The sequence below is a fragment of the Harmonia axyridis genome, chromosome 1, assembly GCF_914767665.1.
Source record: "Harmonia axyridis chromosome 1, icHarAxyr1.1, whole genome shotgun sequence".
In the NCBI taxonomy this organism is placed as follows: Eukaryota; Metazoa; Arthropoda; class Insecta; order Coleoptera; family Coccinellidae; genus Harmonia; species Harmonia axyridis.
The window spans coordinates 23,628,403-23,648,839 of NC_059501.1; the positions used below are offsets into that span (position 1 = coordinate 23,628,403).

General features: G+C 33.0%; 1 protein-coding gene across 8 annotated transcripts in view; it reads left to right on the forward strand.

Annotated features, from left to right (window-relative positions):
- LOC123680079 (protein madd-4) overlaps positions 1–20,437 on the forward strand; it is a 583,820-nt gene that overhangs the window by 45,391 nt on the left and 517,992 nt on the right. Inside the window, exon 1 of one of the 8 annotated variants that reach the window (XM_045617774.1) lies at positions 16,206–16,518. The exons of 6 other annotated variants lie outside the window; for them this stretch is intronic. The gene's annotated coding sequence lies outside the window, so the exon portion shown is untranslated. Of the gene's footprint in view, positions 1–16,205; positions 16,519–20,437 lie in introns of those variants that run through there. One more of the 8 variants, XM_045617766.1, reaches the window with a different exon arrangement.

The following is a 20,437-nucleotide window of genomic DNA, read 5'->3' on the forward strand; positions in this document are numbered from 1 at the left end:
TTGCCAGATCTGGCCCCCAGCGACTTTTTCCTCTTCTCAGACCTCAAAAGAATGCTCGCTTGAAAGAAATATAGCGCCAATGAAGATGTTATTGCCGAAACTGAGGCCTATTTTGAAGCGAAAGACAAATCGTACCACAAAAATGGTATCGAAATATCATTTGTAGCAGCCATTTTGTTAGAACGTTCTGACAGTCAGTAAGTAATGAGACATGCCACGCTACAGAAACACTGTATTTTTGTTATTTTCCGTTACGTTATCTCCCGTAAAGTGGCGCTATACAAAGGATTGTCCAATCAACGGTATAACTTCAAAATTTTCATTTATTTTGTGAAAAATGGTTAATCTTGTTATTATTATTGATTTGATCTCAAAACACGACATTGACAGAAAGACGACGTGAGCGCTACAGGAAACGATGCGGAAATCAAGTGAAAGTGACATTAAAATCCAAGAAGGTTGATTCCTTCAAAAGTCGCCACTTTAATGTTAAGGTTTTTCAATAAGAGTAAGTGAGTACATCAGTGTTTTAGACATCTAACGCGATATGAACTGCGACTGTCGATACTAGATTTAATTTTTGAATATTTGTCAAAGAAAGCGCACTAAGACAGTTACTCTTATTAAACACATAGCAATGACTCAAAGACATATTACTAAAGGAGCACACCACCGTTTTTTCATCTCGAAAGCTCGCTCTACGTTCGGTAGATGGTTTCTCTGGTTATGTCATCCCAAATGATCCCCGTAAATTCCCAAAACTTTAGCGACCAGTCATGCGCAAAATATAAAACGAAACCGAACGTTTTCTGTACATGTCCCCTTTGAAATCACAAAAGTATCCCGAATGAGCAGGAACTGGAAAGAAAGCCACAACGAGAACCACCGAAAAAAAGGTCCAGCCTGCGTGTTTTCCATGCTCTAATTTCCGAAACAAATTAACGAGGTTAACAGCTTTCGCAAATATGGGGGATTTAACAACTGTCGGCAAAGTAAAGACCGGTATTGAAATTGATACGCCTCAGAGAGCACCGGAAAAGTGCTCAAAAAGCGCAGGAAATCATTCGGAGCTAATTGAAGGGTTTCAAATAAATCAGAACGTTCAGTTTTTGTCCCAAGCAAAAAACCGTCTAGAGTTATCGTAACGAGTTAATTACATGTCAGTGCAACAACGTTTTAATCTAAGAGAAATCAGAAGAAAAGAGTATTGGAGTTTCGAAGAAAATTGCTAACGGAAATTAATGAAGTTTTGTATTTCAATCTTATTAGTTTGATGTCTAAGGCTATAGAAACTTATGGGAGTATGTTGTCTGTAAGGTTCGTAACCAGTGGCGGATTCACAGATTTGCCGCCTGTAGGCAATTTAACTTCTGCCGCCTCACAATTTTGATACCTTAGTTCATATTCATATCAATTACATTTTCTATCAATAAAATTCTAAGTTTATGTTATTATTGTAAGAATAATTGCTTGTTTCTTCATTTAGACAAATGTTTAAGAATTTCGTATACTAGTAACACCAACAAAATCTCCTTCCAGTACTCACTTGACAACCATCAGTTGAAGGAATCAAGTATTGTTAGAGATAAATCAAATAATTTGACAACTTTGTGTCTAATCCTTCACAATAATATATCTGTATGATATATTCAGTTTATTTTTGTCTTGGAATATATTCCAATTCTAAAAATGAAAAATTTAATAATCAACCAAAAGAAGAATTCAAAATGACTAAAACTGTACAAATTGAGTAAACGGTTAATAAATTGAACAACTAAATTAACATAAAGACAGACGTACGTTTCGGAATTTTTGTATTTAATAATACAATTTTTCCTCATCAGTGCCTTATAGTTCAACGGAATTATTAAATTTACAAACTTACCACGTGTATATCTACCTCAACAAAATAGCAAGTAAGAAACTACAAACTAACTAAACGTATCGGTTGCTCTGGTGAGGATTCACAGAACAAGCCATTATACTTAAGGTAGTCATAGATTTCTTAATTGTTATTCTTTTGAAATACATATACAAATCGACATTTACAATTGAATAAACAATTTCAGAAATTTTAAATTTATCAATTGGTTGATACTGACTCTCTAATCAATAAATGATTACATCAAATTATAAAAGTTTAATGAGTCTTCTTGATGAAGGATATTTAATATAAATCAAATAATTTGACAACTTTGTGTCTAATCCTTCACAATAATATATCTGTATGATATATTCAGTTTATTTTTGTCTTGGAATATATTCCAATTCTAAAAATGACAAATTTAATAATCAACCAAAAGAAGAATTCAAAATGACTAAAACTGTACAAATTGAGTAAACGGTTAATAAATTGAACAACTAAATTAACATAAAGACAGACGTACGTTACGGAATTTTTGTATTTAATAATACAATTGTAAATGTCGATTTGTATATGTATTTCAAAAGAATAACAATTAAGAAATCTATGACTACCTTAAGTAATGGCTTGTTCTGTGAATCCTCACCAGAGCAACCGATACGTTTAGTTAGTTTGTAGTTTCTTACTTGCTATTTTGTTGAGGTAGATATACACGTGGTAAGTTTGTAAATTTAATAATTCCGTTGAACTATAAGGCACTGATGAGGAAAAATTGTATTATTAAATACAAAAATTCCGAAACGTACGTCTGTCTTTATGTTAATTTAGTTGTTCAATTTATTAACCGTTTACTCAATTTGTACAGTTTTAGTCATTTTGAATTTTTTTTGGTAGATTATTAAATTTGTCATTTTTAGAATTGGAATATATTCCAAGACAAAAATAAACTGAATATATCATACAGATATATTATTGTGAAGGATTAGACACAAAGTTGTCAAATTATTTGATTTATATTAAATATCCTTCATCAAGAAGACTCATTAAACTTTTATAATTTATTGTTAGAGACTTGAGAATAACGCTCGACTCCAAACTAATCTTTGATACTCACATTGGTAACGTCGTCACATCCTGCCCCAGAATGCTTAGCTTTGTTCTTAGGCATGGAAAGGCTTTCCAAAAGAATGATACTATCTCAACACTACTTTGGAATATAATCAGAAAATTTCACACGTATGGTCTTGTTTACAGAGCTCTCGTCGAATTATCCGAGTTTATCCGTGAAAAGTGGAGAAAAAATTTTAATTTTTGTACCAGTGAATAGACTGATAACTTTTAAATACGTAACTGAATTTTTGGCGTGTGTTCATCGGGAACCCAATCAGTTACGAATAATGAGTAAAAATTGTGCGATTTGTGATGAAACTGTTAATAAAAAGAAACCTGGTATACAATGTGCCGCCTCATGTGACCGTTTTTTCCACGGACAGTGCGCTGGACTTGCTAATAAACAGCTCGACGCTCTTCGAATGGACGGGATCTCGTGGAGGTGCTCGGATTGTCGCGGTGTTGACGCCAACACTCGCGGCTCGCTTGTCTCGGCGGTCGGCGGTCCCTCGCCGCCGACTACGCGATCTTTCGCGGCGGCGAGGGAAAATGCTGGTCGTGGAGATTTGATCGCTGCACTGGACGGTATACATTCAGAACTCAAAGCAATTAAAGATCAGCAATCGCTTTTCTCGAGTTCTGTCAATTTTTGTTCAGACAAAATCTCTGATTTTGAGGACAAACTGAACCGGATTAATGAATGGATGCGGGCAACAGATAGAATTCTCAGACAAAACGCAGATATTAAGGCCAGCGTCTCTTCCTTGGACTCCAGACTGAGTGAATTGGAGCAATCTGCTCGTTCGAGGAATATAGAAATTCAGGGAATTCCGGAAAAGTCCAATGAGAATTTAATCGAAGTTGTAAAGAAAATTGCAGAATACATTGACATCGATGTAAACCAAAACGAGATTGAACATGTACACCGAATCAAACCTAAACAATCTGATAAAACTAAAATAAAGAGTATTATAGTTGAATTCCGCAGTAGAAAAATAAAAGAGGACTTTCTGGCAAAATCGAAACAGAGACGAATGAGGGGGGACAAAGGATCTTCTAAAATGAATATACCTGGTCTGTCTGAATGCTTCTTTGTCAATGAACATCTCACCTTGGCGAATAAAATTCTCTATAAAGAAGCAAGATCTGTAGCTAAGACGAAACTCTTCAAATATGTTTGGGTCAAAAATGGTATGATCTTTCTGCGGCAGGATGACTCATCCCGCATTATTCATGTAAAGTCCTTGAATACTCTTGGTGACCTATAAGATCCTGGTTCAAAAAAAAAAAAAAAAAAAAAAAAAAAAAAAAAAAAAAAATCTATAACTATTATGGCTCAAGGATTGCATATATATTATCAGAACACGCAAGGCTTGCGAACTAAAACGCAAACCTTTTATGAGAACTTGTTGTCTTGTAACTACGACGTCATCTGCCTAACCGAAACTTGGCTCAATGGAAACATATTCTCTGGTGAGCTTTTTGGAGATGGGTATATGGTCTATCGCAGGGACAGAGAGTCATCATCCTCTATCAAATCTGATGGCGGTGGGGTGCTGATTGCGGTGAAGACTTCAATTCGCTCGACTCGATGCACTGAATTTGAGACCGATGCCGAGGATGTTTGGATATCCATCGACACAAATGGAGAGGGTCGTTTCCTGTTGTGTTGTGCATATGTGCCTCCGGGTTCCGAGGGTTCGCTGTGCGAATTTAAGGACGGTTTGTGTAGAAACGAAAAAATTTTCCAGGAGGGTGCTGTTCTGTTGGTAGGCGACTTTAACCTCAGTTCGGTGAGTTGGCAATCTGTTGAAGGAGAGTATTTTCTGGAACCCACCTTAAGTGGGAACAGATTCTCTGAAATAGTTGACACTTTTGCTTACCTGGGACTCATGCAATTCAATACTACCTGTAATGACGCTGGTAGGATCCTGGATCTCATTCTTTGCAATGAAGTTGACTACATCAAAAATCTGACTAGACCAACTGAATTTCTAGTCAATGAAAATCGACATCATAATGCCTTAGAGTTTATCTTGAATTTAACTCCTGCAAAGATATTGATTCACGCAAAAAACTATCATCATAATTTTAAAAGGGGCGATTTTGACGCTGTTAACCATCATTTGTCCCAGATTGACTGGAGAACTGAGCTCTCGGGTCAAAATGTGGATCGGGTGGTTGACAAGTTTTACTCAATCATAAATGATATCATTAAGCTTTATATTCCAACCCGTAGAGTTGGTGGTAGTTTTCCAATCTATTTTTCCCATAAACTAATAAAAATTATAAAAGAAAAGAATAAATTCCACAAGAAATATAAAAAATACAAGGATCTTAATGCTTATAATCGATTCTGTGAGCTTCGCTGTATGTCAAAAAAAATTATTAGACAAGATTACAAAACATATATAAAAAATATCGAGAACGAGATTTCTCATAATACAAAACAACTTTGGAAATACTTAGCAAATAAAAGAAAGAGCGTAGCTAACATACCACAGTCGGTCTCATGGAGCAACAAACGCGCTAAGGGCCGAGAGGTCCCCGAGCTTTTCGCCAAATATTTTCGTGATGTTTATGTCCCGCCTGTAGAGGGAGCTCTCCCGGATACCGAATGTCCCAAAATAAGTTATGTCGAAAAAATAAATTCTCGAACGATAGAGAATGTAATAAATGAATTGGATATATCCAAGAGTAGTGGTCCCGACGGCATACCACCATTATTTATAAAAAAATGTATGAGCAATCTGATTAAGCCACTTCAATTAATATATAATCTTTCACTCGAAACCGCATCATTTCCATCTAGGTGGAAAACAGCTGAAATTTCGCCTATCTTCAAAAGTGGACAAAGAGATAACGTTGAGAATTACAGACCCATTAGCAAATTATGCATTTTCGGCAAACTACTTGAAAAAATCATATATAATCGTGTACTACCCTCAGTGAAAAATATTATCATAGAGGAACAACACGGCTTCTTTCCTGGGCGATCCCTAGAAACTAATCTTCTTTCATTTTCGGAGCATGTAATAGAACAGATAGACGCCCAGGGTCAGTTAGACACGATATACACAGATTTTAGTAAAGCGTTCGATAAGATCAGTCATGAGAAATTATTGAGAAGACTCGCGGATGTTGGCTTACCCGAATCGTTGGTAGAATGGTGTAAATCCTATTTAACAGGAAGAGCTGGCTTTGTCGCGATAGGTGGCCACAGATCTGAAACTTTCTATATTACATCTGGCGTTCCTCAGGGTAGCCATCTGGGTCCTCTATTTTTTCTTATTTATATTAACAATATCAAGGGTTGCTTCCGACACTGTGGGATACTTCTTTACGCGGACGACTTGAAGATCTATCGGGTCGTTCGATCGATGGGTGACTGTCATGGGGTTCAAGAGGACCTCGATAGATTGGTCCAATATTGTGAACTCAATGATATAGTTCTGAACCCGTCGAAATGTTTTCATATTTCATTCACTAAGAGAGTCCAAAAAATCATATATGAATACAAAATTGGAAACGAAAAGTTGAAATACGTTAGTGAAATTGTTGACTTGGGTGTGACGCTTGATGAAAAATGGTCATTTCGATCACACATCGAAAAAATGATTAGCGCGTCAAATAAAATGGTTGGATTTATCAACAGAAGTTGCAAAGAATTCAGAGATCCTAGAGTCTTTACTGGCTTGTACTACGCGTTTGGGCACAGTAAGTTGTCTTTCGCATCCGTTATCTGGAATCCTATTTACGAGGTTCACATAAAAAGAATCCAGAGAATTCAAAATAAATTCCTAAAATTTTTAGCTTTCAAAACTCATACCATCATAGAAAATAGAGATTATACCCCTATAAGAAAAAAATATCATATGTTGGCATTGAAGGATGGTAGGTCGGTGCAGGAACTTTGTATTCTCCATAAAATTATACACTCTGGGATTGATTCACCTTTTCTCCTTAATAAAATCAATTTGCATGTACCGGGAAGAGATCTGCGAGATAGAACTCTCTTCAACGTCATATTTCGTAGGACGAACACAGGACAGCACTCTCCGATGCGGCGCCTTCAAGCTACTTATAATAGTCTTGAATTAAATAGTGGCATTGACATTGTTTCGGATGGTCTTACAAGGTTCAAAAAACTCTTAAAACACTTTTTCATGTCGGGTTAGGGGGATTTTTTTTTTTCCTTTTATTTCAGCGAGTTGTTTCTGTACCTATTATAATATTAAGTGGATACTCTGTTGGTAAATTTTTTTTTACTGTTTGTATCCTAAATGGGCAATAAATAAATAAACACTCTACCATGCATTTGTCCCCTCATGATTGAACGTCGCATCGATCATAGGGAACCCGAGATAGGACCGAGATATCGACGTTTGGAGTCTGTTCAGAATAGGTTCATTCGGTTTTTGGCCTACAAAAATAAAATTGTAATTGTAAATCACGACTACACGTATGCTCGTAGGATTTTTCAGCTTCTCAAGCTAGTCGATATAAGATTCATAAATGATGATTCATTCATGTTCAAGCTCTTGAATGGTTTGATCATTGCTCCTGGTATTTTGAAGGAAATTCGTTTTAGGATTCCTGATCTAAGACTCAGATCAGATAACATGTTTCAGGTCTACCTTAGAAGAAAAAACTACACCGCAAATTCCCCACTAGTCAGAATGATAACGACCTCAGGTGTTGTCTGTCCACACGTCGATTTCTTCCTGTTCGCTGACAACTTTCAAAAAACATCTGAAACGTCGACTTTTGTTCTCGGTTTTTCCGGGATAATTATATGTGAATTTGAATATTGTATCTTACATGTGATTTTTTGTTTGTTTGTTCAGTTCATAGGTAAACAACATGTATAATTAAGGTTTTCTTTGTAACTGAGTGAACACTGCCTCTGAGACTTTGTCCTGTTTGTGTTCCAGTGAAAATAAATAAATAAAATGAATAAATAAATGAATTATGTTCTATCATCCTCGTTGCATCAACTTTTCCTGGATGGTTAGTATCATTTAAAACTAAGGTACTGTGTCAGATCCTTGCAAAGAATTATCAAAAAACCTAATGTCAATCGAAGAATATCTCAATCATGTATCACTTTTAACGTAAGGTAAGAAATATGTCTTAAAACTAAACAATACTTTCCTACATATATAAATGAAGAAAATATGCATTTGGTGAACATTGATAAATATTTTTGTTACTCTCACAGTTTAAAAACAATACAATGAATTTCAAATTATATTATAAAAGCATTACAATACCTTCTTGCGAGACTTTAAATTTGCCAAAATCATTAAATACATCATTGTAGGGCTCAAGGACCTCAGTCGATTGCCCTTTGATAACTAGTTATCAATGAATCAGTTATCCGTTATTATTAAATTTTATTCATTATCTCATAATATTTAGGTACGTGGAAAAAAGATTATAGTAATCATCACTGAAGAAACTATTAAAAAAGAACTAAATTTCGACCATAATATCGAATATCTATTGCAATTTTATAAAATCAATGATCATTAAAGCATATTTTTCAGAGCGGTTAGCAGTTGTTCATGTAGAAATCTTGGAATATTGAGTATTTGTCTCTGTACGTATATAGGACTATCTGTTGATTTTTTTTGAATATTTTAGTTTTTCTCCAATTTTCGAAATTCGTACTGTGGTTGTGTATAATAATTTCTTTCCAATCTTGTAAATCAAAATAAAAAATGTATAAGCTTAATCTGCCAAAAATAATTTGCCGCCTTAGGCTTCAGCCAATTTAGCGTGCTGATAAATCCCTCTTTTTTTGTAACAATTTCATTATCAAGTCATTACAGGAGTAGTCTAACTTCTATTGGGAACAAACTATGAAAATTTCAATCAGCTGTTTTTTGAACTGATGACATCAAAGGATAATCTTATGATAACTTTTATGTTCCTGAATATTTTAAAATTTTGAGGCAATATATCGAGAAACCGTACACACTAGAAAATATAATAATAATAATAATAATATAATAATAATAAGTTTATTCACCAAAAAAAAATGTTTTACATAGATAACAAAGGAATAATACTAATAATACTCTCTCTTTTCGATTGTCTTCAAAGATTTTTTCAAAATATCAGAGGTCCACCCAAAAGAGTTCTGAAGGAAAAGAGCGGACACTATTTCAGGAAAAATATCATCCGTAGATTTGCATTCAAAATTAGTTTATCATATGATGAAATCTTTATATTGGAATATCTATGCCAAATTTTATTTGAATATCGTTGTGAAGGGAAGGTGCTATGAGAAAAATTACTTGAAAAAAAAATCAATTTTTAACTCCCCGTATTTTGAAAACAAAACATTTGCGGGCCAATGTTTAACGGACATTATTTCCGATAATAATACGAGGAATCTGTCATTTTTGTTTATATCTTCAATTAGGAATTGAATATTTAAATTAGTTCAGCAAAAAGGAAGGAACTTTGGTTAGCGATTTTTACATACCTCCAAATTAAACAAAAAGCAAAAAAAAAAAATACCCAAATAGTGCTAAAAGAATAACACCAAATAAATTTTTCTAATTTCTCCATGGAACTAAGTATATCGAATAAGATGTAAGTACAGAAGGGTTTCAAGAAACACCCCAATTTTCTTGCACATAACCTTCACACGAAACTTTTCCCACGTGTGTGGTCAAATTTAATAGACTATTCCTGATAACTATCAAATATTAGGAGATAATTATATGGTACCCCATCTTTTCAGTTAGCGATAGATAATATCATATATTTACTAGATACGCGTATTTCGCTCCAGGAATATTTCTCTAAACTCAAAGCATTTTGTCTTGAGAAGTCTTCATTAATTTTTCAAGAACCTTGCATGTAACCATCCAAAAGCCTTTCTATTTATTGAAGGCAGCTCAACAATAGAAACCTTTTAGTCATTGAATAAGTGCTGGTAAAAAAGTTATTCTCATCTCTAACGGATAGAAGCAAACTCTAAACAAACGATAGAAATCAATCAAATTTAAGATTTTCATTTGACTGAGAAGATTCAATTGTAGTTATTCATCAATTATACAGGGTATTTCCAAATAAGACGTGAACCTTGAAGGATTGATAGTATCACTCATTCAATGTCGAGTCATATTTTGGTAACAGAATACAAACAAACATTTTTCGTCAATTTCTTTACATTGGCCAAGTCTGATTTAAATTTCGGATTATTTTCATCAGAAAATGATATGACATGTATAAAAAAAAGCGAAACTATACTGTCTTAGATGTTGAATCAGTATGATTTGAAAGTAGATATTTGAAGAAAAAAATAATGAATTTCTTATATATAAATTTGCCTACAACTTTGGAATTTCAGAATTTGAGTATGATGAAATTATTTCGAAAGCTTGCCATATTCCTTTTTTATTCCTAGAACTCCAGGCATTAGTTTGGTTTCAGCAGATTTTTATTTAAAAGCGGAAAGAAGCAAATAAAGAAAAGTAATTTTTTAAATATTTTGAATTAATTTTAATATTTTTTTGTTGTAACTCAACTCAAAACTTCAGTTTGAAATGTATTCATAAATTATGTTTGAAATGACCTCCACCATTCTTTATACAAGCACATGACCTCTTTCTTATTTCTTCAGTTGTTACTTTCCGCCAGAAATTAACTTTCAATCTTCTCGCTGCTTCATCTATTCTAACGCTGTCAGATCCGGACGTCTCGCTGGTCACGAAAAATTATAATTAAATTTGGTCAACATAGAAAAAATTGACGAAAAACGTAATAAGGTGGGAAATCTTTTAGAAATTGAAAGAAGAACTCAAATATCTCGTAAACTGATGATTTTTGGCTCAAACGATAGCAAATGAGCCATACTAACACGTCCTCCAAGGTTCACGTCTAATTGAGAAAAACACCCAAATATTAATGCAGATCATATAAAACATATAGGCTATCATAAACCACTATAAGTTATAGTGGTAGTAGTATGGTTAATCGTTTGTTATATTTTTTAGTTCTCCTCTTCCAAAAACCAATCATATTTGCCTTTGTCTTAATTTTTCTTGATATTAAGTCCTATAGTCCTTATTCTGCTTTCTATATTTTCCATATTAAATCTTCCATAATCATGTCGACATTCAGATGGAATAAGAAATAAGATGGAATAAGAAATAAGAAAACATCAGTTGACAACCAAGCATGAATTCAGTATCCTGATAAACCACATAGCAATCGTACAATTAGACTTCAAATACGAGAAATTTTTTCAACTGGTCATTATCCATGTATGCCAATGCGTAACGGTTTCATGTTATTGGGTACTAATCTTGGAGTTATTTGCATTTAACTCCTACGTGCGGAGATAACGATGCTCCTATTCAAATTAACGATGTTTGCTCCTTCCATACGACATATGACAATAGCAACATATGCGGATTAAAGAAATGTCAACGTCAATATTTAAACGCTGAATATAGAGGCTACCGTGAAGATGTAGCTAATTTGGTAACTTTGCATTACAGCCTTCTTATTATTCTTACGTCTAGTGTTTTGAAATATGTATGAGAAGTGGTTGAGTGCCCGAGGTTGTTTTTCAAAGAATAAATATAATTAAAATTGAAGAAGTTTATACATATTTTGTGTTTTTTTTTATGCCAGTAGCTTGTAATTGATGTATAGATAACTATGTAACAAATCAAATAAACAACTGGTATGCTGAAATATCAGCATTGAATAGGCACTGTGACACGTTTTGTTGAACTATTACCTCATGTATTATACGTGTGTCAAATTATGTTGAATGTAATGTTGAATTACATTTTCGATATATTGCGAATCTTCTGCGACTTCATCAGACTATACAGGGTGTTTCCAAATTAGACGTGAGCCATATTTATTGATAACGGAAAATCAACAGTGTCCGAGATATTGTGCATCTTGTGTTTCTCAGCGAATTTTTCACCTCATTTCATTTTTCGTCAATTCTTTCCACATTGACCAAGTTTGATTTAAATTTAGGATTATTTTCATAAGAATAGGATATGATATATATAAAAAAAGCGAAACTATGGTGTATTAGATGTTGAGTAAGAATTAATATGATTTGAGAGTTGGTATTTGAAGAAAAGAATAGTAAATTTTCCTTTTAAATTTGCCTGTAACTTTCGAATTACACAATCATTAGAAAAAAATGCCTGAAAAAGTTTTCGATAGAATGCATGCACTAGTTTTGTCGAGAGTTTTGTTGCAGCTGATTTTGATTTTGAAGGGGAAAGAAGCAAATGAAGGAAAATAATGAATCAAATTTATTTTATTGCAATTAAACTCAAAATCTCAATGAAAATGTATTCATAAATTATGCTTCAAATGGCCTTCATCATTTCTTATACTCAATTTTTAATTGTGTTGTTATTATGTCAGAATGCTACGCCTTCACAATCATTATTATGGTATTATTATAGTTATTGTATTGTTCGCAATTTCAAAATTGAAAGTGAAGCTAGTTGAAACAAGTTGATGAAAATGCATTGAATGTAATAGTTTTTTCCATATATGCAGAAGTCTGATTCAAATTGCTCTATTAAATATATCAGAAGTTTCCAAAATGTACACAGTCGCAAATATATTTGAGGAATATTCATGAATTTTTGCTGCGAACGAGAATATGAATTGAATGAACGTAGACGCTTAGAAGAATTGACGTTGATACTAAAAGATTGGGCGGCCAATATGAGAAAGAAAGACGGGATCGAATATCGAGACGCAACGCTGAAGACAATGTGGAACTTTTTGTGAAAACTCTTGCAAGAAAGTACTATAATGACTATTACAATATGAATGACCCGTTTAACAATATAGTATTTAAATCAGCCCAAGATGCCCATGATGCAAAGGTAATGGATCATCTATAAAGGAGAACAGCAACGAATCTAATGTTTAGTTGAATTTTAATAAAGTCATAAATTTTTTTGTCGAAAAATTTTCTGCCGAATATTCCTCAGGCATTGGCAAATGTCTCACAATTTTATGACAAATTTCTCAAGCTCGCATCTTGGTAACAGCCCTCAGCCTTCGGTTTTGGGCTGTAACCAATTTACAAGATTTCGATGGTCATAAAATTATACTGATAATTTTAGAAGTGAAGGACGAAGAATCATAGTGTCACAGCATTCAGAAGATAATTTATACTCAATTAATACTCAAATTCGAATAATGTATCTACTCTTCATAATTCAAATCGAAGATTTTATTATATTATTCACAGTTGTTTCATTGTATCCTCTGTCAGATTATTTTCAAGTTTTACAAAAACTGCATTAGATAATTGAGATGATGATGAGATTTAGATTGAATTTTTCTTCATGAAATTGAATTCAACCGAACAATAATATCAACCTCTCTTAACAGAGATTCTTATATGCACTAATACATAATTAGTTTTCAGCGAATGGTTGCAAACAATCTATCTAGCAAACAAGTAAGCACCACATCGATTTAATATCTGATATTTCTATTGAAAAAAATATGAATAGGACAATCAGAAAAAAATGATTTATGCATCATTCTATTGACGCATACAGAGAAGCTTTCACAATACCTGTCGACGTTCAATCGTTTCAGCTTATGACGTCCATCACGGGCCAAATAATATTGTTCGTATTTTTAGTTTCTTCGACACACATCATCGAAATGAATGGACACAAAGAAGTTATTATGCATCAGCAATCAATTCATAAAGAAAGCATTCAAGGTGGAAAACCATTTACAATCATACAGGTCACTTCGTCTTTGTGAGTTATGATGAATTAGTTGCAGTTTTCTTGTTCAGCTGAAAGGTAAATGGCTGATGTTGGCGAGTATGAAATGTTGTAGATGCGATTAACTTGAAACTTATTTAACGATATCGAAATATAATTTCCTAATCATTTTGATTGAAATATAGACATACTCAAGTGTGAAGAATGTTGTCGTAGAAGATAATATGAATTTTAGAAAGTTTTGTAGTTGAAAGTTATTTTTTGTTTTCAGTGGAAACTCGTTCGAATATTCATCTTTTTGTGAATTACAATCCGTAAGATCCATATTCTTGATATTCAATGTAATAAGACATCAAAAAATTTTTCTGTGTATTAGGTTTTACAATTTTGGACAAAATTATCTTGATATTCATCGATTACTATAATCAAAATTATTACGATAGGTTTTGAGTTAACATATTGTGTGCAAATGGCACAATATCCTGATTATAACATTTCCTCCTACACAAAAATCGCTCATTTTATATCATTCTTTTAATTTATTATTCTATAATGCTAGAAATGTAGTAATTAATCAAATAAGAACGAACTAAATTTTCGGGAGCTTTAGCAACTTTTAAGAGCTAGTTCATTCAGGAGCCCTTCGAGACCACAGAACTGTATATATAGGCTCGATCTCTTGTCAAAAAATTAATAAATAATCGCTTTCAACAAAAAATTTTGAATGGTGCTCAAAATGATTATCCGATCTGTTGTAACGCTAATACTGAATATTATTCACCCGGCACGTTTATTGAGAGCTGATGGAAAATACGTATGAGTAGTACCAATCCTGTGAAATATCAGCGAAACATTCGCCTTTTCAACGATTATATGGGAGTTCATAGTTTCAGCATTTTTTCATAAATCACCCTATATCTCTGAAACAAATATCCTTTGATATGGGGCATTTTAACTCCGAATCCTCATTCAGTTTGAGGTCCTCTATTTCGACTGAGATACGTCATCAGTCACCCTGTATAAGTAGGTACACTCAAAATTTCAACTCTGTCTATTTTTTGCGGAAATATATTTCTGAAGAATTCATTTTTTTAAGTTTTGAACTGCCATAATTAAGGAATCCCTAGTCGGATTCTGCCCATCAACAAAATTAGCGTGTTATTTGGGATCGAAACCTACCCTGTTTGAAACCATTTCTGGTTCAAAATTCGAAATTTCATAAAATTTTACACTCAAAAATTAAAGATATATGTATAATGAAAAAAATTCTGTTCCTCAATTATTCTGCAAAGCGATATGCCATGAAGAAATAGAATTAAAAAATACTTAGTTGCTGCACAATGTCATTAGTCACTTTGTTACGGAAACGAAAGAGCTCATAAAATTATCAGAATGTACCTCGTATCCTATTTCGAGAGACAATCAAAACACAATCCATAAAGAATCATCTCCCTAACTATAATGGTTGAAATTTTGTGGTTCTTTTAATTTTGAAATTAAGGGACACAAAATTCTGAACTACCATATTTACGAAACTCTCTGTCGAATTTTTCCCATTGATGAATTCAAATACGGCTTTCAAAATTTTACCCTTAAAACTTTAAAGATACATCTTAAGAATGGATGGATTCGTCATCAGTGAGCTGAATCTCATCATTTGAAATCATTCCAGGCTCAAAATTCGAAAATTAGACACATTTATGCGCTCAAAAATAAAAGACTAATAATAAATATAATTTCTTTGCTTTGTGTAGCAAGAACTTCTGTCCAGTAATCCTGAATTATGAGTATTGTTTGCCTTAATCATTCATCTACAAATGGAGCTTAACGTTAAGAATAATGAGGTTCATCTAAGTATATTGAAAACACCGCTTTTATTACTCCGTTACAATATTTACCATCAAATAAGAGCTCTTCGTATAACAGCTTCATCTTGCAGTCAATAAACTGAAGAGATATCCTTTTATGCTCACGCCTCGCAGTAAGTAAGTTCGTTGAACATTTCAGCACAGTAAAAAGTAAACGGTTGCGTAAACTTCTTTGATTCTTACCGCCCAAAGTCAAGTTCACTGTCGGAGGAAGGAAATATGAAAAAGTGGAATCAACATTATATAAAATATTTCTGTACCGTAGAACAATCACGCGGTTTTATAACAGGCACAATTTTTTTATAATTTTATGTTCAATATTTCCCAAGTTTTAGGAAAAGCATGTACTTGTACCTGTGAAGAAATCACAAAATTATTTCTTTTTTTTTGTGATATTGTTGATGATTATTTGAGACTATATCTAATAATTTATTTCCAATATCATCTGTGAATTTATTCTTTTTCTCGTCAATCCTTACAATTGAGTTATTCCTGTTAGGATTCCAGATTATAAATAAATAAAAAAATTCAGAGATGCGAAGGAGGTTTTTTGGAACTAACGTATCTATGTTTCAAAAGTTTCAGCTTTGAAAGGAAAAGTCATTCAATGATGACAGTTCAGTTGACAGTTGCCCAAATCGAATGCGGTGTAATGGCTCATAAATTATAATTAAATTAGCAAATGTTAAGCTCAAATAGTTCGACTTTTTGTAAATCAAAATGTTTCGCGGAGGATGCAATAACATAATGTGAGGAAGGTTTACTTTGACTAAATCTTCTGAAAAGTGTAGGACCTAGACTGTTACCTGGACAAAAAGCAAATCAGTTGATCGAAAGTGCTAAGAACAATATTGGAAAGTCAGCGAGATACCACGGCGTTATGGTGTTTCCAAGGATACAATTTTCCAGACTGAAGCTAAAAGTAAGAGACAGAAATATTAACAATTAAGCCAATTATTGACCAAACGATTCTGCGAATAATTTTAATTCCGAGATATATAACCCTTCCAAAAAAAACCCAAATCCGAAACTATGTAACACATTTTCTATTAGTTCCTCTTCTAATGATCACAATAATATTATTCCACATATTAAAATATTGGATGCACTCAACTGTCTACCACAGAAAAAATAATTCGTCTTAATTTTCTTGAAATATGATTGAAGCACCGCAATTATAAATATTCAAAAATAATAAATTGAATGGTTATGCCCCAAGTTACGATATATCAAAAGTAATTATTATTCGAATAGCATGTAGCCACTATCACTCAAAATATTTCAGATACTATTTCTTAGCACCAATAAAAGTTTTCAAGAACCTAACAAGTACCATATTATTGAAAGAAAGATTTTATATTTAGCGTGATGAGTCCCTTCCAAAATTGAAATTCTGAATTAAGTCGTTTATGATTTTAACGCAAATTGATTTTTTTTCAATATATTCCTTGATTCACAGCCATTCATGTATAGGCTGTGAATCAATAAATTAAATGAAATAATTTATGCAGTATCAAATGAAAAAAAAAAACCAAATAATATCAATAGTCTCTTGTCATCAAATATGATATATTGGATTGTGTGTATATGAATATTCATTGAAGAACATTATTATTTTGACTTTTTTTTGTTTTCATCATTGCAATATTATCATTATTTTGCAGAGAACGTGATGTTGCTATCTTTGTGGACAATATTTTGAAGTTATCGTCATTTAAATACATACACATGCGTTACTCCTATCTGTTATTTGATCTGCATAAATGGTAAATTTTGGCTATTTCATAAGGATTGCGTGCTATTTGTTAATTGGTGTTGCATAAATGTAGAACAAATTATATTATTTGGGTTGCCAAGGTTGTAGAATCAATGTGGTAAAGCAATGAATACTTGTACCTAACGAATTTGAACAGCTTTGGCTTTTTCAGCTTATCTAAAACACTTTAAATAGCGGACGGATGCTTCTGATTATTGATAATGTGAAACCTTATTCCAAATCAATCTATATTGTAACAAATAATTAAAAAAAATATTCGATAGATTAGTTTGGCTGAAAGTTCTAATTTGGATATAATTTTTATGCATGTTGGAATAAATATTGTTTTATTATTTCATTTGAATAAAATAAAACAAAAATTCCTATACTGGATGGTCCCCTACTAACTCATATCCTGCAAAATATCCAATATAATAGGTTAAAAGAAAAACTCCATAATGAAAAATACAGTCATGGATTTAATGGAAATAGAAAGCTTATGAGGAAACACTTTCAAGCTTCGTGCAAAATTTCAAGGTGATCACATCATTAGAATTGTAAAAAAATTAAGAGAAATATTTCCGTGTTTGCAGATATATCTAATCTGAGATGCCTCAATATTTTATCGTAAATTTTTTCTTTGCCACGAAAACCTATTTATTTGGCAAAAATATGAAAACAAACCGATTGATTTTATCTGAATTCGGTTTATTTGAATGTTTTGGCCTCAAACAAATTTGAGTGATGAAAATAAAAAATTATCTGATAAAATTTGAGGAATGAGTTGTATTTGGGAACATTATTTTTTTCAACACTTCAAATGTTCAATGCTCAAATCGGCGATGGCACTGAATTGGTTTGTGTTCATTTCTCAATAAACCTCGAAGCACTTTCAGCTGTCAGTAATGACCAATTCAAAGAAAAATTTTGACGTTTCAATGTAAACAAGGTATTATCGATGAGGAAGTAGTTTATATAATTGAAATATATTGCCTATGCTCGAGTGGTATTTCTTACGATTATACAGGTTGATTCACCGGGATGGCCTATTAGACGTTTATGGGAAACCAAACATAAGTTTGAGCTGGAAATTTGCATATTGGGGTTTCAGATAATGATCTTTATCCCTAAAATATTTTCAGATCTTTACAACTTACTAATAAAGCAGGATTTAGGTTTTTGCAAGAATCAAGTGATGGTTTCACATAACAACTGAACGAAGTAACAAGTTATTTGACAGTTCTGACACCAGCCTACTATTCAAACAAAAAAAATGAAAAGGAAGTTCAAATTTGGCAGCTAGACTCGATATTTTTGTAGAGTGTGATACATTGTAGATTTCGCGAAAGCTTTGATCTGCCAGAATTGTGAATGTTTAATTCGCATAATTATGTGGGAATACGGTTTGTCTGGAATCTTCAGAGACCGATACTATACGAACTAACAATACTAGGTAGTTCAAGTTAAATGGACATTCCTTAAATACCCTGGTCTGTAATTATAGGCAGGCATAATCAGCAAATTAAAACAGGTCCGCCATTTTCGAAAATTCCCTGAAACTAACTGTCTTGGACCACAAATCCAGAATGATGCGGGGTCATTACAGACATCAATATCAATTAGGAGGGGGTTTTATTGAAATTTATTCAGAGGTGGATAATTGTCTGGTCACGCTTTTCATACGGTAATGAGGAAAATCGGAGATGAAGAGATACAGTGATAATTAAATAAATTGGTCTGGGCTGAAGCCGAACGGCGTCTGTGCCAGAATCGGCGAGGACTTGCAGAATGGCAATTCGACTTAAAAGCCGATGACAAGTCGTCATTAACATATTTTATACATCTTTGATGCGCGAGCTCACAATTGAATGCCGTCTGTGTAATTATACCACCAGCGTGACGCTGATTATTCTGGGATGATTGGGAATTATTCTTTTATTAGGTATTGACCTCGGACCTTCAAGCGTTGTTCTTACACTTTGTATCGGATACTAGAAAGTACATTACTTATGGCCAGTTGCACCGTTTGCCTACACATTGATTAAAAATTAAAATGTTGACTACTTTCTGAATTCTGTTGCACCATCTTTCAAATGACGTTTTATGTGGCATAATCACACTAAACAGGCAAATTTGGATGTTCAGTATTAAGAGTTCCCGCTAAAATTTGTACCTTACATGTCTTCATAATGAACCATGGTAAAATCACAATCCCTCATTAAATTAATCTAGAATTCATATTGAATTAAGCATTGACAACAACTTATAAATGAAACAAGTAGGACGCTACATCTGAAAAAAAAAATTGAAATTTTTAATCCAATATAATCATTAAAAAAACACACCCCTAAAACTGAATATTCAATCGTGTGTATGTAGAATATTTCGTGATATATACTTCGCCAATAAATTAATATACCACTAAAATTAAGGGAAAAGTTTGAGATACATTTTCGTCAAAACTACTAGTCCGATTTGAACGTTATTATTTTTAAAAGACAAATCAATTTCTTCTGAACCTTAGTGTGGAAACCGTATTCGCCTAACACCCCCTATTTCACAAATACTGGGTGTCGAAAATATAAGCCGTTTTTTCATGAATTTTGTAACTTTCTGTAGAGTGTATCAGTTATATCACCAAATTGGAATTGAAATTACACCTATCTCTATCTTTTTTCAACATTTTCATTTTTGATTCCTTACATTATATCTTTTATTACTCGAGAAACACCATGATTTCATGAAAAATGAAGATCCAAATTTGACAACAAAAAACAAAACAAAATAAAAAAAACAAGTTGAAGGACACTGTCAGTAGAAAGTTCTTCCATCTCTGGCACGAATAACTTCTAGGCAAAGACGGCCCACACTTAAAATAAGAGACTTTATGTCATTTTGCTACAGGTCTTTCCAAATTGCAATCAATCTCTGCGTCCGTCTACCAAAGTATTTGAATTACGATTCCCTAATAATATTTCCCAAGAATCCTAGAGATTCTCTATGTGATTTAAATCCGGCCTTCGAGCTGGCCATACCCTGGTGACTATACCGACTTCCTCTAGAGAATTCCTCATAACTCGATCAG